This window comes from Saimiri boliviensis, chromosome 9 (genome assembly GCF_048565385.1).
Source record: "Saimiri boliviensis isolate mSaiBol1 chromosome 9, mSaiBol1.pri, whole genome shotgun sequence".
Classification (NCBI taxonomy): Eukaryota; Metazoa; Chordata; class Mammalia; order Primates; family Cebidae; genus Saimiri; species Saimiri boliviensis.
The window spans coordinates 90,033,481-90,055,249 of NC_133457.1; the positions used below are offsets into that span (position 1 = coordinate 90,033,481).

At 38.3% G+C, this 21,769-nt stretch overlaps 1 long non-coding RNA gene across 5 annotated transcripts in view; it reads right to left on the reverse strand.

Annotated features, from left to right (window-relative positions):
• LOC141585684 (uncharacterized) overlaps positions 1-21,769 on the reverse strand; it is a 563,256-nt gene that overhangs the window by 274,214 nt on the left and 267,273 nt on the right. For 2 of the 5 annotated variants that reach the window (XR_012519315.1, XR_012519314.1), the window contains exons 2-3: positions 19,395-19,495; positions 16,521-17,736 (exon numbers count right to left, since the gene is read on the reverse strand). This is a non-coding gene — a long non-coding RNA (uncharacterized LOC141585684). Of the gene's footprint in view, positions 1-11,375; positions 17,737-19,394; positions 19,496-21,769 lie in introns of those variants that run through there. The other 3 variants (XR_012519313.1, XR_012519312.1, XR_012519316.1) reach the window with 2 other exon arrangements.

The window sequence follows — 21,769 nt, forward strand, 5'->3', positions numbered from 1 at the left end:
CCAGCTTGAAATCCATATGAAAGCTAGCATTTGTAATTCTAGGGAGCAGATATACAAAGAAAGCAACTGATAGTTGACTCAGATTAGAGGGCTGATTCAACTGTTAACAAATTGCTTTGCTGTTAGGGGAAATTAGCAGGCAGTAAAGCCATGCCCAGCCGGAACCTAAGCTTCTCAAATGTTACTCCTTGCACAACATGAGTCTGCCATGTTCATTGCCCATTACTCACTCTGTCTTGAAATACTACATCATAGTCCAGTGAGAAAAGCCCTGGGGCCAAACAGCCAAGTTCTAATCTCCACTTGCATCTTAGTTTCCACCTTCTCTGTGGCACAGTTTCTTCCTCTTAAACATCTCTGTCCCACCTATTTCTTTCTGGAGAGGAACTAAGATGAGGAGGTAGTAATAAAGACCAAGTCACATAATTTTATTTCCAGAATCGATTATGCAAACCAAACCCAATCCCCTTCACCATATCAAGTCTGAATTTACCTGGTCCTCCTAGAACTCTCAGCCATAAGAGACAGATAGTCTTATAGCTAGTAGACTCTATTTATCATCCTTTTATCACCAACTAAGGTTCTTTTCCTTAAAGCTTCTTTCTTAATTATCTGTAATGCTTAGGCCCCTCCATTTCACCTAGTCAATCAAGGTCTGTGCTTTTCCTAGGCATGCCCAAAGAAGCATCTTATAAATTAAGTTAGTGGAAGGTACAGTCAGCCTTAAGATGATCTGGGCACAACTAGTATCATCATCTGGATCTCTAAGTAAGTGCCTTAATGCTCATCACGTGCCAATCCTTTTTTATAAGAATGGGGCCTGGCAAAGCCTAGAATCGATCCAGTCACCTACAACTCTGTATTTCACTCCAAGTTCCATTAAAAAGTAAAACAAGTCATTTCTTACAGACAGCATCTAACTATTACAAAGCTCTTACCCCACCCTTCTTTTTTTTTTAATTGCATTTTAGGTTTTGGGGTACATGTGAAGAACATGCAAGATTGTTGCATAGGTACACACATGGCAGTGTGGTTTTCTGCCTTCCGTCCCCTCGCCTGTATCTGTCATTTCTCCCCATGCTATCTCATCCCACCTCCCCACCCCCTGTCCCTCCCCCATTTCCCCCCAACGGACCCCAGTGTGTAGTGCTCCCTTCCCTGTGTCCATGTGTTCTCATTGTTCAACACCCACCTATGAGTGAGAAATTGCAGCACTGTTTACAATAGCAAAGACCTGGAACCAACCCAAATGCCCATCGATGATAGACTGGATAGGGAAAATGTGGTACATATACACCATAGAATACTACGCAGCCATGAAAAACGATGAGTTCACGTCCTTTGTAGGGACATGGATGAACCAGGAAACCATCACTCTCAGCAAACTGACACAAGAGCAGAAAATCAAATTACCCCACCCTTCTTTAACAAAGACTCTGCAAAGGAAGTAGGAGGCACCACACAGCACTTGTTCCTCCTTTCCATCTCTATCCAGGTAGTGAGGGCGTCCTTCTGCTGGTTGAAACCCTGTTAGGTAAGCTCAGCAGGGCAGAGGAGGTCAAGCTCTAGATTTTTACAGCATAGTTAGGCTGAAGTGTAAAAATGTGAAACAGGGCATAATACGAAAACGCATCTTGTCCATCTCCCTCCCTACTATATTTACTATTTTTGAAACTGAAGTTTTTAGGAGGCTTATTACAACCAGGAATATAAGAACTTGATCTTCGTAGGTACAGACACACAGTCTAGTCAGTCACCTATAGGAACAAATCCTCAACATACATGTAGCAAATTCCAACTCTGGAATGTGTTCTTTTGAAAGTGAAAGTACAGGCATGTATAACTATATTCCTCCCTCCTTCCCTCTAGCTTATTTCATTAAAGGATCCCACTTGACACACCACTGCAAATTTTATAGACTGTTCTACAAGGCTAAGTGAGAACAGATGAATCTTGCCTTATTACTCAAAGTGTGGTCCTTGAACCAGCAGCATTGACATCATTTGGGAGTTGGCCAGAAATGCAGACTCCTAGGCCTGCATTTTAACTTTTAATTTTAATAAAAATCTGAACTTTTATTTTGCATTTTAAATTTAATCAAAATCTGCATTTTAACAAGATTCCCTAGATAACATAAGTACATTAAAGTTTGAGAAACAGTGTTTATAGCAATGGTTCTCAAACTCTGCTCCCTGTTAGAATTTTCTGAAAAACTCTTTAAAATCTCAGTGACTAAATACCCTCAGCCAAAATTAGTAAATTGAATTGGAGTCCCTGGGGGGTGGAATCTAGACATCAGTAGCTCTTAAAACCCTTCAGGTGCTTCTAATGTGCATCCAAATTCCGGAACTGGCAATGTAAGGTACAAAGACGACAACTCGTAGATTTATATCTTTAGGTAGTGGAGATGGGCAGAACAGAACTGAATGAGAAATTAGAGAAATGAGACTTTTGAGGCACACTTCCTCTAAAGTAGATAGGTCCCAGACCCCCATGTGAGAAGAGTGCACAGTATGAACCCATGATACCCTCTCATGACTAAGGCCACCTTGAAGACTGTAACTGTCACACGGCCACACGTGACATCCAGATTGCTGTGTCAGAAGTCCTCCATAAATATGCACTTTAATTGAATGATGTTTTAATAGTATAAAAATGGAGACAATCTTCCCTCAGTCATCTATCAAATTAGACTGATTTTCTCAAAAGTTAAAAGCTGGGAGATTTATCTACATTTTCTCTTATTCTTTCAATAAACCATCAAGGTGGTTTTTATTATTTCCATTTAAGTAAACACATTATCAGAAAACTAAGGCTTATGGATATAAGGATACTAAAGCTCTGACACTTTGTGACTTTTCTCAAGTTAAACAACTGGTAGTAAATTGAAGAGCTAAAACTCAGTTCTCTGCAACTCTTAACATTGCAAACTTGAGTGCATGATGAGAAAGAGAAAAACAGCCCCTGACTGCCAGTCTTGGTGTTGAGGAACATAGCCTTGTGTTCTTGGCTATGTCATTATTTGGTCCTGTCACACATACAAAATTTCCCAGAACATCAAGATCAGATAAATTCACTCTGCGACCATGATGGATCAAGACCAAAAACAAGACCACTCCACAAACATGTGAGCACAGATAAAATCATAAATATTGTCCAAGCCAGCATAATGACCAAATAATCCTATATCCTGGCTAAACCAAATGGCTGCTGATTCCTCACCAATTACAATCTTAGCCTCGTTTAATCTCTTTTGCCTTCTAAATAGGATATTTAAGATATCCAATCATAGAGTTATCTCCAGACCCAATCAAAAACCTGCTTCCCGACAGCCTCTACTTAAAAGCAAAGCTGTTCTTCCTTAAACCCTTCCTAAGATCACCCAGCACAAGCTAAAATCCCATAAGTCCTTTTAGCACCTACTTAGGGAGACACTGAAAGGTTTCCCATGCCGTTGTCTTCCTGTTGAGTTTATTTTAAGCTGATAACAACTTAAGTTCAATCACATCCAACTCTACACTTTTTATTATCCCCTCTTTACACTTCGTTATTGATGTCACAATTTACATCTACTTGTATTGTGCATCTATTAACATTACTATATTTTTAATACTTTTTAAAATTAGTATACTAGAATTAGAAGTGATTTGCCCACCACTGTTATACTAACAGAATATTATACATTTGTCTACACATTCACCATTAGGAATGAGTTTTATACTTTCTCATGTTTCATGTTGCTGTTTAGTTTCAAGTTGAAGAACTCCCTTTAGCATTTCTTGATTAGAAATAATTAGTCCTTGATTAGTCCATGGATGTTTGTTGAGCTGAATAAGTTCTCATTCCACTTTAGCCTGACATTTTCATTAAATAAAAGAATCGAACCCTCCCTAGTCATAGTAACTATGTTCTCCGTGCAATATAATACAGATACAGGTTAGTAAATCTTGAAAACTCAGATCTAAGTAGAAAAAGAAATTCACAAATAAAATGTTGACTTTCATATTTTTTAATGACCAATAAAAACTACGACTTACAGAATTAATAACATTCTCTCTAGAGAGTGCCAAAAGACAAAATATCACATGATACATTCTGTGTTTGCTTTAGGAAGGGTGAGGTGGAATGGTTGTTGGCTGGGGAGTTTACAGGGTGACTAACGAGCATTGAGGAAGCCATCTACCACAATAATTAAGCACTCTGTAATCAGGAAGAACTGTTCAAATTCTGCTTTCACCACTTAATAGCTGTGTGTCTTGGGGTGTTACTTAACCTCTTTGATATGACACTTGCCTAACACCTGACAAGCTCTCAACAAATGTCTAGAAAATTGTTCTTAACCAATAGTTGCCCATTTCCCTATCTTTCTGAAATGTCTACCATTAGTCTCTTTCTTTAGGTAGGAAAATGGAAGGCAGCTATGGAAATTAGAACATTATATAACAAGCTTAACAACTTTTGCCATTCATTTTCAGAATGTAATACTGTGGGGTAAATAAAGATGTACCGTTAGAATATTGTATATCCAAGGAGAAGAGGAGTACATAAAAATTGGAAAGAAGAGTCACGGGAAGAAACCTTCATTCCTTTCTCAGTTTTTCCTTGGGCCATCCAGTTCTCACATAAACCCCACTAAACACTCAATAAAAACTTGGTTCAAGACAGCTGAAAGAGAAACAGAAGGAATGTGTGTGTTTCTACATTTATAAACAAAAGCATGATGCAGCTCAAGCTTTAGAAGTCACCTGCACTTCTGTAACATTTTAATATCTTCCTTAACCTGTTTCTTTTTTTCTATTTCAAAGAAACGTAGAATGAAAATAAAATTTAGTGAGCTTCCAAAACACTGTGCTAAATGAAGAGTCACAAGGAACCACATGTTGTATCATTCCATTTATTTTAAATGTATAGAATCAGCACATCCCTAGGGTCAAGAAATAGAGTCGCAGTTGCCTAGAGCTGGGTGAAGGGATAGAGGAGTTGGGGGAAGTGAGGAGTGGTGTGTGATATCTCAGAAGTGCAGGTGTTCTGTAAAATAATTCTGTTTGTTTTATATGTGTATATTCTTTATAGAGGAAGACAACATTAACAGAAAATGTCTCAAGCATGTCATGCAAAGTTGCCTATAATTTTTCTTTTACATTCCCCTTCTCTAGGCAGAGAGCTATATGTAAATATGGAAGTAAGCAATGGGCAAATCATTCAATTAATATTAGTCCCTGCAGGCATAATGCTTTCAGTGTGGAATTGTAGACAGATGTTAAGCAAATAAATATTCAAATAAAAAGAAGTAAGTACAATATTGTGTTGAATGATCATGACAAAGATCAATTATTGGGCACTTGGCCAACTCAGCCTCCTAGTACTGCATTCCCCCATTATTTATGCCTCTGTGGCTGCTCTGGGCATGTCTTGTCATCAAGATACTAAGTGCTTTGAGATGGAAGCTGTGCCTTATTCATCCCTGGGCCCAGTGCTCAGAAGAGTAGTATGCACAAAATAGATTCTTAATAAACATAATTGACTGCATACCCCAAATATAAAAATCCTGTTATTGCTGGAAATACACAGACTTTGGCTGAAAATATTGAGAGAGGCTGCCCTAATCAATTGCATGCCTCAACAAACTGATTAAACATAGTCGTTCCTCGCTCTTTGCAGGGGCATTGATTCTAGACTCACTGCAGATAACAAAATCTCCATACGCTCAAATCCCTTATATAAAATGTAGCAGTATTTGCATATAACCTACACACATCTTCCCTACTTTAAATAATCTCTACATACTTATAATACATACTACAATGTAAATGCTATGTAAATAATTATTATACGGTATTATCTAGGGAATAATGACCCCCAAAAAAAGTCTGTTCACGTTCAGCCCAAATGCTTTTTATTTTCAAAATATTTTCAGTGGTTGCTTGAATCCATGGATGCCAGAAGCCATGAATATAGACAGCCAATTGTATATCCAAACAGAGAATATGAACCTCCTTATTAGTAGACCACTTTTTAAATCTTTGGCTAGCTATTACTACTGGAAGTGTCTATGACTTCTGTAACATTCTTTTTCCTCTCCCTCCACATGAGACATAAACTGTAGCTTCTGCATTTAGAGTCAGATTTTTTTCTTTTTCCTGAAGAGGCGAACTTAATCAATGTTTCTCAAATTTTAATGTGCATAAGAATTCTCTGGGGAGCTTGTTAGATGGCAAGGTTGGATTCATTGGATCTGCATGGTCCTGAAAATCTGTGTCTCTAATGAGTTCCCAGTTGGTACTGTTATAGCTGGCCAGAGACCACTCTTTAAATAACAAGGCAATAGATCTCAGCACAGGATCGCTGCTGGTGCTTCCATTACAGGGGAACCCTTTCATTTATTAAAATGCCAAAGTAGCCTCAAGTCTTTCAAACAGAGGTTGGGAATAGTGACCAAAACGTAAAATTTTTACTCTGTTGCACAGACTGGAATACAGTAGCATGATATTGGCTTATTACGGCCTCAACCTCCTGTGCTCAAGGTGATCCTCCCACCTCAGCTTCCTGAGTAGCTGGGACTACAGGTGCATGCCATCACACCCAGCTAATATTGTTCATTTTTTGTAGCGATAAGGTCTTACTATGCTGCTTAGGCTGGTCTGGAACTCCTGGGCTCAAGCTATCCTTCTGCATCAGCCTCTGAAAGTACTGGGGCTATAGGCGTGAACCATCATGCCCAGCCTACACAGTGATATTAAAACATTTAAAGTGGGGAAATTTTATAGGAAAATCCAGATTTTTATTTTCTCATAAAAGTCAGCAACACTGCTCTGTTCTCCCTCCCTCCCACAGGATACCAAGATGCTATGTCTCCTTGTCCATGATCCCCACAGACCACTGGCCTCCAGAGATATTGAGGGCTTTGTCCCCTGTCTAAACATTAAGGAAATAAGAGACCAGAACCCAGCTGCCTTCTCTAACAAAGTTAACAAAAGAAGGTACAATGATGGGGATCATTTATAATCCAGGTGTTGGTCATTCTAAGATAAAATGTTTGGTGACCTTACAGAAATTTGGCTTTCAAGTTTAAATCTAAGTTCTTGAAAACTCTCTTTGATATGTTTTCAAAATATTTTGAAATTCAAGAAGAAAAGTAAAAGAAACCGAGACTCCTCTGAAAAAACATTAGCAATTTCTAGAAAAATCAAAATGTATTTGAATTTCTTGAGTTCATAGTGCCCTCATTGGGAATCTAGGACCTCACAGTCTCTGGTCTTTGCCCAGCCTTGCTGACTTACCCACAGTTTCATTTTGATAAAAATAAATTCCAGTTTGGTTGAAACCATGGTAAACAAATTCCTTCTCATATCGCTTCCTGTTTTCCCTTTACTTAGGACCTTGTTCTTTATGAAAGGTTAAGAAATTTTCTGACTCAATGCATTCTATTGGTGGATCTTCACAGAGAGATATTCTTCATTATCATTTTCTGCTCAGCAGAACTTGGGATGACATCAAAATGTCTCCCACCACTTACTCAAAAATCCTCAAACCAACAAGCACATAGTGAGTTTTTGCTGTGAACATTATTTAAAAAACATACCCAACGTATGATATTGTATACTTTTCCTGTGAGAGCCAGAATTAAAAAGCATACTGATGGAATGTGTAATGGGGTGGGGGAGAGACTATGACACTATAAATCAAATCAAACTCCTGGTGACTTCCAGGTAGTAAGTACTATTTGAGTATAAACACTTGGGCATTTATTCATTTACTGAGGATTGTCTGGGGTTAGATTTCCCAGAAGCAATGAGATGTGAGGAAAGGGTCCAAGTGCAAGTTGATTCATTGGGAGGCAATACCAAAAAGCTCTGGGCAGAATGGGGAAGTGAGGCAGCAAAGAAAAGGAAGTAAATAAATGTTATGTTGTTAGGCAAGTTACCTCTGTGGGCACCTGGAGCTTAATCTAACTGGAAAACTCCTGGAGAGAGTCCAGAAAACATTCCTCAGAGTTACTTTACCCAAGGGGCAAGGAAACCAGGGTATTTATACACAATCCACACCCCCTTCTGTCATTGCTTGAGAGTTGCTTCTCCGGCATTAACTCTTTGGTATTCCTGGCTTGCCCTGTTCTTGAGCCTAGTGGGTAACTTCAGTCAAAAAAGCCCCAAGGAGAGTCACAGGTGTCAGCAAAGTAACCTCCAGCATGTAGAGGTGAGTGCTGAGAGGATGTGAACAGAGCACTAAATGCACCTGCTACAAGGGCCATCTGGTGACAGACACTTATCTAGGAACTGGGATGAGCAGTGAACAGGCAGCAGCAGACACAAAACACAAGGCCACTGCCTTCAATAGAGGACATCCGGGATTTCTCTAAAATGCTGAGATTTTAGCTGACTTTGATATGCATGAGTTAGCTATGCAAAGATGTAGGGAAAAAACATTCCAGGCAGAGGGACCAGCAAGTCTAGAGGCCCTGAGATGGGAGTGAGAGGCATATTAAAGGAGCAGAAAGAAAAGGCAGGTCCTTGTTGCTACAGTGTAGTGGACGGGAGAGTGGCAGTTGTTGGAAGGGAGGTCACGGATCCAACCCTCAGTACAATGTGAAGCCAGTGGAGACTCTACGCACAGCAAGCAGTAATGTGATTGACAAGGACACACACTACGTGGCTGCCATTAATACCATCCCCACATGTCCAGGTGAAGGGGACTGTCCATTATGGTTTTAACACTTCATTCTAGGTCATTGTTGACTGTTGCTTGAATGACACAGATTATCTGCTTACAAAAGTAGAGCCTGAGACCTAGATCCCCAAAGGGGTGTGAGGAGTTCAGGAGACTGAGAAATAGAAGGAGGACATGCCAATATAAGGGGCATTATTGAGGTCACCCATATGGGCAATTGAGACTTGTTTTTTTACGCCTAGAGTAAGTGCTCAGTAAACATGTTTAATGACTGAATAGGCCAATAGAATTAGCAATGGAGACAGAGGGTCTTTGAGCTTCCCAATTAGTCACTTGTTTGAGTTCAGGATGATAAGCCAAAAAGAGGAACCAAATAGAATGAATATTAGAGTTTATATGGAAAGTGAAACCTGAATGAGAGCAGCTTTTAGTGGGTAAGGATTCTGTCTTCTGAAACATGTTAGCAGGTTCCAACTTTCAGGGATTTATGTCACTGAATGTCAAGGTGATGAAAAGTAACAGCTACCACAGCTGTTGTTTGTTAAGCCTCCTGCTGAAAGAAACATCTCCACATAGATGTTTTTCAGACATGCTAAACTTAACATATTCAAAACCAACCCCTAATTTCCACCAGACACTTCCAATATTCTTCCCTCAATCTTTCCTGTCTCAGCTAATGGAATTCTCCTTGACTGTCCTTTCTCATACCCATCAGTAAATCCTGTCATCGCCTGCTTCGAACTATAGCTGAAGTCAAACCACTTCTCCCCATTGAGGCTCTCAGCTCTCCATTCCAAGACACCATCACTGCGAGCCTCAATTTTTGCAATAGCTTTCTCCTATTTCCATCAGAATAATTATATTCCACCAATATCGATTTCCTGGAAGACTTCTCTGGCCTTTACCTTTTCAACAAGCTCAAAGGTCATGATTCTGCATAGCTGTTCTTCAATAGAGCCACAAACTGTATTTGCAGCATCACTCAGGACTGCTTCAATTTACTCTCAACTTTGTTCCTAACCTTTTGGCTTCCACTCAGCTCTGAATTTCACCTCCTAATTCTAGATTTGCTCATGCCCCTGGATATGTTGACTAAGCATGGTTTCCCTGGATAGATCTTTGCTGTTTGGGAGTACAACATTCATCTCACACTGATCTTCCTGGGCCATTATTCCTTAAGTCCCCTAAGTTAGGCTAGCATCTTTGGTCCTGCTCCCTCCATGCAAATCAGATACCACACCAAATAACAAACATCCAAGCACAGTATAATTTCCAAGGGAAACACTACATGCACAGGAATGAGGACCAAGTTAAGGGTTTTCTTGAGACAAACAAGAACTCAAGGACTTGCTGGCTGTGCTCTTCTTCACTTTAAACAGGAATCTTTGTATGTCAGCTTCTGCATGTTTGTGCATTTAATTCCCTAGAAGACCTCTATAGCTGTCAGGAATTACTAGAATTACCAATGTTTTTGAAGGAGGTCTGTAAAAAAAAAAAAAAAAAGACTGTCGCTACCAAAACTGGGAAATCAAACATCAACAATCAGACAATCTTCAACCTGTTAAATATATATCATTAATATTCTAAGGAAACTACCATTATAACATTGCATCATTCTCAGTTGGAAGCACCAATTTAGGTAATTTATCCTGAGATGAGATGTGGTACTCTAAAAACTAGCAAAATGATATGCATTTCTACTTTTTAACTTTTGCATATGGGTAACCCAAAATTAAGGAAAAGAGAAGCAGGTGTTTTGTTTGCATACCTAAGAGTATCCCTAGTCCAATACATTATGGGGAGTTGTATTCCAAAATCTTTGATGAGCGGGGTTCTTTAAATAACAAAGGAAATCACAAGTCTTCCCATGTTCAAAGTTATGTTTCCAATTTTTATACTCAAAATGGATATAAATTAGTATAAAATTTCTGATTTAAATTTATTTTCTTTGAAGAATTTATAGGCTTTTTTCTCCTAAATTATATTGTATTTCTTGTGATTTACTTATGTTATTCATTAGTTTGAAAAGGTTTATTTATATTGCTCTAAGTAGCTAAAATTTATTCATTTTTATGTTCTGTAGTATTCCAATGTATCAATAGCCAAAGTTGGTTTATCCATTGTACTTTAATATACATGTGGGATGTTTTTCTGTGGTAGCTAAAACAATGTAAACAATGCTGTGAATCTTCATAGTATCTCCTTCAGGAAAAGTGCGAAAGTTTCCCTAGCATCTAGACCTAGCAAGAGAATGGCTAGGTCACAATGTGTGCCCATTTTGGACTACATTTGATAATGTCAAACTGTTTTCCAAAGTGGGAATAAAAAATTCCCACCCCCACTAGCAGTGTAAGGGTTATCATTGCCCCACTCTTTACTGCCCTTCATATTATCTGAGATGCATATATATAACAATTATAGTTCATTTTATTATATATTATATAATAAAAATGAATTATATATATAATATATATAAATGAACTACATATAGTTTGTTTTACCTTATATAGCATATATTTATCTATATAAATAATAAAATGAACTATATGTATAATTGTGACTCATTGTGATATTCAATAGCATTTTCTTGATTATTAATGAAGTTTCTTTGTGGATTTTTTCTTTTCTGAAGTGCTTACTCAAGTCTTATGCCCACTTTCCCATTAATTTTTCTGATCTATCTTTCAGATAGCTATTATCATATAAAAATGGAACTGAATTTTGTACATTGATTTTGCAGTGTATACTGAATTTGTTTATTAGTACTAACAGGTTTTTTGGTGAGTTCTTTAGGGTTTTTTATATTGAACTGCAATTAATTTAAATTTGGAAGAATTTATGCATTTCCCTATCCTGTCATCCAATTTGTGAATGTGGCATATCCCTTTATTTAGCCTTCAGTAGTGTCCCTGAATTAATTTTTGTAACTTTATCCACCCAGATCTTTCACATCTTTTGTTAGATCTTATCCTAGTTACCTCAATTTTAAATTTGTCCGATTTTTTATTTTAATTGATTTTTCTTTTAAATCTAGCAATCTTGTTATATTCTTACTAGAATATGGTGGTGTATTGGAAACAAGGCTCTTTCTGATTGCTGATTTTAAACATTTAGGTTGTCTATTACCTTCATTGTGAGGTTGCCAAATGTCCATGCAAAACTACACAAAATGTTCTCCCACGGCACAGGTAGGAAGTGCTGTTCATGTATATAAAGTGCTGCCTACTCTACTTAACAAGAAGTTAATTAGGAATTAATATGGAGAATGCTGGTCTTCATGTAACTCATTATTTTCCAACTTTAATTGACATCAGAATCACCTATGGGGCTTATTAAAGAATGATTGCTGAACCCCACCTTCAGAATTGATTCTGTAAATCTGCAGTGGGAATTTGCATTACTAACAAGTCCCAGGTGAAGCCAATGTTCCTCTTCTGGGGACCACTCTTTGAGATGCACTGATGTACAATCAACTGATCAAGGATCCCCAGCAAAGTTTAATCGATGGGAGAATTCTCAGCCAAAGCAGGTAAGAGTTGTGTGTATTACCTACTATTCAAGGCTTGGTTTTCATCCTGACATCATAGAGCTAGTTCTTGACACAAGTATGAGTGTTTAGTAAGCAGGGAAGGAAAATACTTTACACTCTTCTATTGTGTTTCCTGAAAGTGGGGAAGGTTTAGCAGAATCGTGTCATGACCAGCTTGACCAAAGGATGTGCAAAGGGGAAAACATCCAGGGCACACAGGTGAGCAAGAAAGCAATCACAGAGCAGCCTTGGCTAATAATCTCAAGGCATTCGAGTGGATCCAGAGAAACATCAGAGGTGACAAATGGTGACTCTCCAATCCAACAATTTGAGTCCAACAAGGTACTAAATGGTAAGGAAAGAAGATTGGCTTGACACTGGACTTTTCTCACCTGGGGCTACTACTGCTAGAAAGCTGTCCGCACACTTGTTACCCCTCCCCCCCAAAAAAAGACTGGACATGACAGAAAAGGGCTCATAAAGAATGGTGAGCTCCAGATAGGTTCTAAAGAGTCAGGAGGTGGCCAGGCATGGTGGCACATGCTGGTAGTCCCAACTATTTGGGAGGCTGAGGCAGGAAGACCACTTGAGCTCAGGAAATAAAAGTTGCAGTGAGCCAAGATTGGACCACTGCACTCCAGCCTGAGTGACAGAGTGAGACCCTGTCTCAAAAAATAAGAAAAAAGAATTAGGAGATCCTTGGGCAAAGAGTGCTGGCAGAAGTCGGATAGAACAGGCAGTGGGATGACATTGCTCAATATACTGCTGCCGGCTAATTCACGTCCAGAAAGACCAAGAGTCACTTTGGCCAGAAACAACTATCTGAGGGAACTTTGTAGGAGATTAAGTGAGAGGACTGGCTTGACTGGTATTTGGGATGATCTTAAATGCTGTAAGACTAAGGAATTTTGAAATTATCCTGTGGGCAATTTGGCAGTGCCAACAGTTTGAGAATGAAACAAAAAGGAAACATGTGAAGACCATTCTAACAGACTCATGTATGCTATTGAAAGGAAAAGCCAACTGTTAGGAGGCTATTAAAATAGGCTGAGGATGAGAGATAGTGAGGATCTGAACTCAATTTCATTTACTTCATTGATGAAACAGACGTTAACAATAGACTAGGTACTTGTTGGAAAATAATACGAGTGGATAGAACTATAGGAAGAAAATCAAGACACTATGTCTTGGATCTGGGCAATATGCAAAAGAAACACAAATAAGAATTTCTTTTCTCAAGAGTAACAGCTTTGTGGAGACGACATCTTTTTCTGGCAGGATTAACACTGACCAGGGCATTTTCGTTGTTCTCTTAAGAGCACTTTAACAGACTTTTGCTTCTTTCACATTTATCTTCCCCAAACAGCTCCCTGGAATTTCTGATGGTGGTAATGCCAAAAGGATTCTTCCTGTAAATACTCAAGTCTTACTTGCTGGTAGTTTCCTAGGAATTTTTTTTTTCTTTTTTGCTGAGTTGACTAACAAAAACACGTGAAACAGAAGAGGAGCTGTAAGTCAACGTAAGCTCCCTTGAAACTGTGCACCGCATGTCTCTTTGTAAGTGGCATTGAGGCTCCTGGGTACCTTAGGAGAATTAGATTCAGCAACTTTGTTTCAGTGAGTAAGTCATAGTTGTGTTAACACAACAAATACCAACTACCAGATGGGAGCATCTGAGCTTCAGCTAACAATCTGTGAGCCAAACAATGAACTGATACCCAGCATTCTGAGTTCTTAACAAGATCTCCTATTGCATATTGACTCTGTTACTCCTGAACTTCAGCAAATCAGATGTTATACTGTAGCACAGACCAAAAGGTAGGCATATGGGTGGCATAGCACTGAGTTAACAGACATGAACTCCAGAACACTTTAATAAACTGAGTTATTCAAAGGCTTGGGCAGGGGGAATAAGCCATTTAACAGGAGATTAAATAGGTTCTTCTTACCTCCTGGTTTCCTGGAAAAGCCAAACCCAATCAAATTCCAGTGGCACGAACAGGGCCACATGGATAATTTAGGGGGGCAGTGGTGGGGAGGAATGCTTTTATATTAAAGGCAGTGTTTGTCTCTACCCTTCTATTACCTACAAACCAACGTGGTTTCAATTTAAGCTCCTGTTAATCTTGACCATTTCTTTCAAGTGTTTCTTATTTAAAATAGACATTCCACCCTGAAAATTTTAATAACATTAACTGTCAAAGCCAGCTGTGATGTGTTTTCCTTTCAGTCTTCTACCAGATGTAGATATTTGTGATCATTGATGCCCTATGTTTTTCTCCCTTTCCCTTATTAAATATATCATTCGTAAAATACAAGTCCAACAGAAATTGCTTTTGGCTGAGAATCCCCTATAAAGGAGTGAGGAAACAATAGCCAGAGAAACCCACAGATGATGGCAAGTCAGCCAACCTCCCAAGAGAAGTACATTGTTGCATTGGTACTGTAATGAGGAGTTACTACTTTATGATTTCTTCCATTGTCAGACATTTTTGCCACACAGGCCACGAAAGACAGGATAAGAAAGTGAATGTCAAGTTCCTGTCTCAAACCATATGCTTAAATATAGGTTTAAAGGGTATTAAAGCACATGAACTTCAAAGTATTTTCAAAGAATGGCCAATAACCAGGTGGGCCATGTTAGAATTAACCCAGGAGAAACCATATCCAATGAGCTGAACATGTCTCCCTAAAGGAGTCCTAAGACCATATTAATATAAGAGAAAATCAGGTATTTTCCTTTCAGTATCCTAGCAGTCATGACTGCTTACAGAATTCATCTTTGTGATGGATAGTTAGTATATTTGAAACCAATGAAGGCAAGTCTGGAAACAGCTGGTAGGCAGGAGATTTCAACCTCTTCACTTATAAGCACTAGAGAATTGCTCGACCAGAAAAGCGCTGCTCCTGTCAAGAACTCTGACTCTAATATTAGCATCCCATAGGCACACTGATCTACCTTTCTGAACTCACCATCCACATACCCCTCTGCACAAGCTTTGTCCCTGGAAGCTCACCTACACACCATCACCTGATGCTATCCTGCAGTTTCTGCCTCATCAGCCTGAACTTTTTAACTCTCAAATACATGCATCTCTTCCCTCTATCTAACCCAACTCTAGTTAACCTTCCAGGCCCATCTGGCTCACATTCCACCACTTCTGTGATGAGTTAAAAGACCACCCACTTCTAGGCTAGCAGGTCACATGTGTCTGAACTCTTCACATAACATACAAAACATATCCTTGGAATATTGTCTAATTTTTTTCTTATACTTATTTTTAAAAATTGTGACTTTCATATTGGTTTCAAATGGAGACACTGAAGTGAAATATATCACAAAGACATGATGTATAATGCCTATAAAGCAGCATGGTTTCCAAATTAGTAGATGACTTACCAAGTGATTGGCAATGTAATGTTTTTCTTGGCTCTTTTGTAGCTGAGACTAATGATAACTAGGCTGATCCATGTACTAATATATAACTAGTACTGATAACTCATACTGATCCATGACACAAATATTAGTGTCCAACTAATATCAGTAGTAAAATAAAGTAGTAAAATTGGTTAGAAGGAAAAAATATCAACAAGGTAGACTATTGGGTCAAAGAAGATAAAATGTCATATGAACAATATTAGTCCTGAAACTGGTCCCCCAAAAAACAAGTTTGTTACACACGTGTGAACAGTAGCATAGGTGAAAAAGACTGAAAGATCATAGACTTTTGTAAATTCATAATATGCCAGTCAATTTTGTGGCTGCCAAAGTCTTTGAATCTTATACTGCACTGAAAGTAGTATGTCTAAAACAGAGATGGTTGTCACAACCCCTTGAGCCCTGTCCCATTCCATGTTGCTCATACACTGAGTATGAAGTTTAGTTCTTTTAAAAGAAACATGCCAGGCACAGTGGCTCATGTTTGTAATCCCAACACTTTGGGAGGCTAAAGCAGGAGGATCAATCACTTGAGCTCAGGTGGTTCAAGACCAGCCTGGTCAACATAGGGATTCCCCCATCTCTGCAAAAAAATAAATAAATAAAACAATTAACTAGGCATGGTGGCAGGTGCCTGTAGTCCCAGCAACCCAGGAGGCTGAGGTGAAAGGATCACGTGAGCCTGGGGATAGAAGCTGCAGTGAGCTATGACTGCACCCCTGCACTCCAGCCTGGGCAACAGAGTAAGACTCTGTCTCAAGATTTAAAGAAACAGAAGCATATCAATTGTACAGTCACCATAAGAGAAATGAATAACATGAGGAACTTAGTGATTTCAGTCAAACACAAAGAGGTCTTGGAACAAATGTATCTTCAAATACTTACAGGGTTGTCATAGGAGTGGGAGATGAGACTTGTTTCAACCAGCTACAAAGGAAATAACTATAATAATTAGGGAAGACATGATAAGACAGATCTAGGTTTAAAATAAAAACTTTAGCTATTAAATCATCCCAAGACTGTCTAAACTATTTGAATTTCCTCATTGCTGCAGGTAGTCAAGACAAAGGCATCTAACCACATGATGGGAATATTATGGATAGAAGGTGAACAAATAGAAGAAATAATCCAACCCAGCAATTCTCTTTTATGAGTAATGGTGGAATAAAACTGTATATGAAATAAAGTTCACTTCTTCTGATTTAAATTCTCACAGAAGCCAAGTTTTTGGGTTTCCACATCCATCAAATCATACACATTATACCTAGAATGAGTCTTATTTCAGAACTGAGTAGATTTTTAACAACTCCTCCTTTTATCCTGAGAATGATAAGCAGGGAAACACTGTTATCACTAACTTTCAACTATTTTCTCCCAAACAACATGGCATAGTCCATGTGTCTTAACAAGATAGGTTCATGTCTTTCAGAAGTTTCTTTACAATTGCTGGTAAGAAAATTATATGCAGCACAGGGAAACAACAGATGCTGGTGAGGATGTAAAGAATAGACCACCTTTACATTGTTGGTGGGGGTGTAAATTAGTTCAACCATTGTGGAAGACAGTGTGGCAATTCCTCAAGGATCTAGAACCAGAAATACCATTTAACCCAGCCATCCCATTACTGGGTAGATAACCCAAAGGATTATAAATTATTCTACTATAAAGACATGTGCACATGTATGTTTATTGCAGCACTGTTGACAATGGCAAAGACTTGGAACCAACCCAAATGCCCATCAATGATAGACTGGACAAAGAAAATATGGCACATATACACCATGGAATACTATACAGACATAAAAAAAAGATGAGTTCATGGAAGCCATCATTCTCAGCAAACTAACACAAGAAGAGAAACCAAATACCGCATGTCCTCACTCATAAGAGGGAGCCAAATTCTACCAGACATACAAAGATGTTCATTACAATAATGAACATACTAGGAAGAAAAAAAGGTAAAGACCATTGATTGGGTCACCAGTAACATTTCTAAAAATTCTTATGCTTCGAATCATACCAATGAATTGGCAAACTTACAAATCTTGGGCTGGGCACCAAAGAAAGCATTTCTGGGCATCCATAAAAATAGAAAGTGATCCTAGAAAATAAACCAAAGAAAACATTTATCTAATATATACATAACAAATAAGAATATGTTGCCTTTTGATTGTACATATAACCCATGGACTCCTGCTTAATTCCCTTATTCCCCTATTCTCCTCAGGTAATCACGAGTTGGACCACTGATAGCCATCCAACAAGCTTCAGTTCTCAGATGAAATTAAAGATGGGAGGTAAAAAGCAAATTCAGTATCTCCACCCAATGAAGCTCAAAATCAGGTCATCCACCCTGCAGGATAATTCAGAATTATCCTCATGACATATCTTTTAATGCTCTCCCCATAGCTGGGCATCCAGAGCAATCTTCTGATGGTCATAAGTTGTCATGTCCGGCTTTCCAGACTCTAATGAAAAAGATTCATTCCCTATTCTGAGCCCTGTACCAACAGCCTACCCCAGACACCGCAGGTATTTGACAATATTGGTGGCCCACCCAGATCCCTGTTATCCCAGCTCTGTGAATGGTGTCTGCTATGGGTCACAGATGGTCCCTTATTAGAGAATTGCCCTTGGCCAGAAGAAAAACCTCTAGAGGATGCCTGGGAGGCTAGGATCCCCACCTCTGGGAACATCCGGCAGCCAATGATTGGCTCATATAAAGTAACAAATGCTCAGCCCTTTTGTCCCAAAGCAGGAAAACTGTGAGATGCTATTCATCTTCTAGAGTTTTCCATTGGTTCAAACTAGACATTAGCTGAACCCACATCTTTGTTTGGCTCCCTCTCCTGCTTTTGTTACTTCCTTACAGATTTCTCATGAGAGTTTTTCCCTAATTAAGTTACTTCCATAAGAATCTCCATCACAGGTCCTGCAGAACCTGACCAAAATGCAATGCTTTGGCTATGTGGATACCTTTTTTTCTGCCAGCCTCACTTTTGTGCACCTTTCTCATCTCTGTGGAAGGGTCTAAATGCCCCATTTTCATCCTCTCTGCCTAACTCAGCCACATAGACATTACAGTCATTGCAATGACATTTAATTCCATCACACAGACATCAGCCACATAGACATCACAGGCCATGTCTCTTGGACAAATACCAATGGAAAACAACTACAAATATTTTCTCTCCCTCTGGAGAATGCTGAGCATTCTTGAACATACTTTACTAGTTTATCATATATATGTGCAATAACAATTAAAATTAATCTTTTTACTTCAAAGATGGAGAAACTAAGTATCACAAAGACAGTAGAAAATCTATTATTAGAAGAAAGTAACACAATAATTCAGTGACCACCCAGGAGCTGGGTTGATCTTTTTGGTCCACTTCTCCTCTTTCTTCTCTAATCCCTGAAGCTTCCAGTAGCTCTTTGAGAATGGTAGTCTGAACAGACCTACAACACAAATCTGTTGTGGAAGTTTTTTAATTCAGCTTAAGAAAATGATGGTTCAGAATGTGAGTCTATAGCCATGGTCACTGACTTTGTGTAACTTCTCTTTTCCTTGATGAACAAAAGCATGCAAATACATGTTGGCTAGCTTTATTATTAAAAGCTAAATTTCTGGAATTTCTGCATCTAACAGTTTTAATGGTTCCCACACAAAAGGCATTTCCCTCAGCACAAGTCTATGTTTGTTAAAATAAAGTAACTTAGCAAAATGTGCTTTTACCAAGAGAAAATAATTAGGGTTACCTGATTGCGGAGGGGAGGAGGGTCATCCTTAGTGTTCACATGACCAATTAATGAGCACCATGTTGGTTATTTCAGCAGAGAGGGTGATGCTGAACTTTGCCCTACAGGTAGGGAAGCAATTGAAGAGAATGTTACTACAAACATACTGTCAAGGTTAAGTGAAGAATCTCAAATACCTATTCACACAAGGTAATGTGACCTGTGATTTTTAGGGAGAGAAAGGGAGATAGTAACATAGTCTGGCAGGAATTATAAAATGGTTAATATTCTTGCCAAACTGTCATCAAAACAATAAAAAACACCAAAGTTCAAGGTTCTAATTCCAACATTGCAAATATAGCCAGGATAGCAAGTCACCCAAACGCCCATCTATGATAGACTGGACAAGGAAAATGTGGCACATATACACCATGAAACACTACAGAGCCATAAAAAATGGTGTTTGTGTCCTTTGTAGGGACATGGATGAATCTGGAAACCATCATTCTCAGAAAACTGACACAAGAACAGAAAATCAAACACTGCATGTTCTCACTCATAGGCGGGTGTTGAATAATGAGAACACATGGACACAGGGAGGGGAGCATCACACACTGGGGTATGCTGAGGTGGGGACTAGGGGAGGGACAGCGGGGAGTAGGGAGTTGGGAGGGATAACACGGGGAGAAATGCCAGATATAGCTGACAGGGATGGAGGCAGCAAACCACATTGCCATGTACGTGCCTATGCAACAATCCTGCATGATCTGCTCATGTACCCCATAACCTAAAGTGCAATAAAAACAGCTAGTTATGGCCATAAAAGGCTGTACATTCACAATTTTGGGAGAAAAAATGCATGTCATAGGAATGTGAGATTTTACTTCAAAATTAGAAAAATGAAGAGACTTAACTGCCCATGATTTTTTAAAATAATCTTTTTCCTATATTTAAAATTCTAGAGAAAGAAAACATGTAAAATCTCAAACAAAATAAAAATCAATTGTATGTCCCATCAAATAAATAAATAAAAGAGTAAAAATACATTTCAACCTTTCTCCTTAAGAGATGAGAGGATAAACTACGTAGAAGTGCATGGTCACATGCACATACACACAGTTGTGCTAAAAACAAAAACATATATAAAATAAATATATATATTTTAATTTGGATAATTCAACTATTTGTTGAGAGAGAAAAAATCTGTATGTTTTGATTTGGAATAAAATCTAAAAGATGGAAAGTATAAAAGGCAAATTGATAGAAAAATATAATCGGAAAATATGATGCTTTCATTAAAAAAAAACAGTGTATAGGTATTTATTTTTAAAAAGGGGAATATTTTTAAAATACCCCAAGGGACACATACCAAATGATTAGTACAGGTTATCTGGGTTTGTGCAAGAATGATGATGGAAGGAGACCAAAAACAGTATTTTTAATTTACATACTTAGGACTCATTTGAATAAGCCAAAACATGTATATATTGTACAACGATAATAAAGACTATTTAGAAAAAAACACAATTGAGGTCATAGAGAGGTACATGAAAATTTGGGAAATATATATAGTGGAAAGAAACATCAATGAAACTGGAAGGAAAATACTTGGACTCTAGGATGCATAAGATCTGTAATGACAACTTGCAGAGTCTTGACTTAAACTCTTCAATTTGTAAGGATCACCAAGCCATGCTAGTATGTTAGAATTTTAGTCAAATTTCCTTTCATTGTTTAGGTAGTCAAGTTTCACATCATGAGGTTGTAAAGAGTTGAAATGTGTTTCCTACCATGTATGTCAAATGTATGTTTGATCTCATCTACACAATACCTCACTCCTGCCAGCAGAAGGAAATTTCAGAAGCAACAACAAAGAAATATTTGCTTTCCTGGCTTTGAAACTTCAAAATCAACAAAATATTATATCAAAAAATAGCCAATATGCTACCAAATTATTATAAAACAAACACTTGTGTTCAATTCTAAAATAAATAACAAGCAAACCAGAGAAAGGAAGGGAGGAAGAGAAAGAGAAAAAAGGAAAGGAAAGCAAACTCAACATTCCGTTTGTTATTTTGTATGATACTTTTATTTGAGCCAATTTTTGACATGATCAGACCTTCTTATTAGATTTCCTATTCTAGAATCATTGCTAGGAAAAGGCAATTGTTTAGTTATAAAAAATTTCCTTTGATATGCTTGTTTCTAGACACCCCCAGCAGCAATACAAAACAGCTTTGGTGTCCTTGCCAGGTTGGGAGTGGTGCAGCTGAAATACTCTATGGCATATGCGATTTCTGATCTCTGCACTTACTTGTCAAAGGAAAAACTAAAAGAAAATCTTAGAAATGACACTGTGAAGCCCATTTTTCAATCAGGGACTATTTTCAAATGGA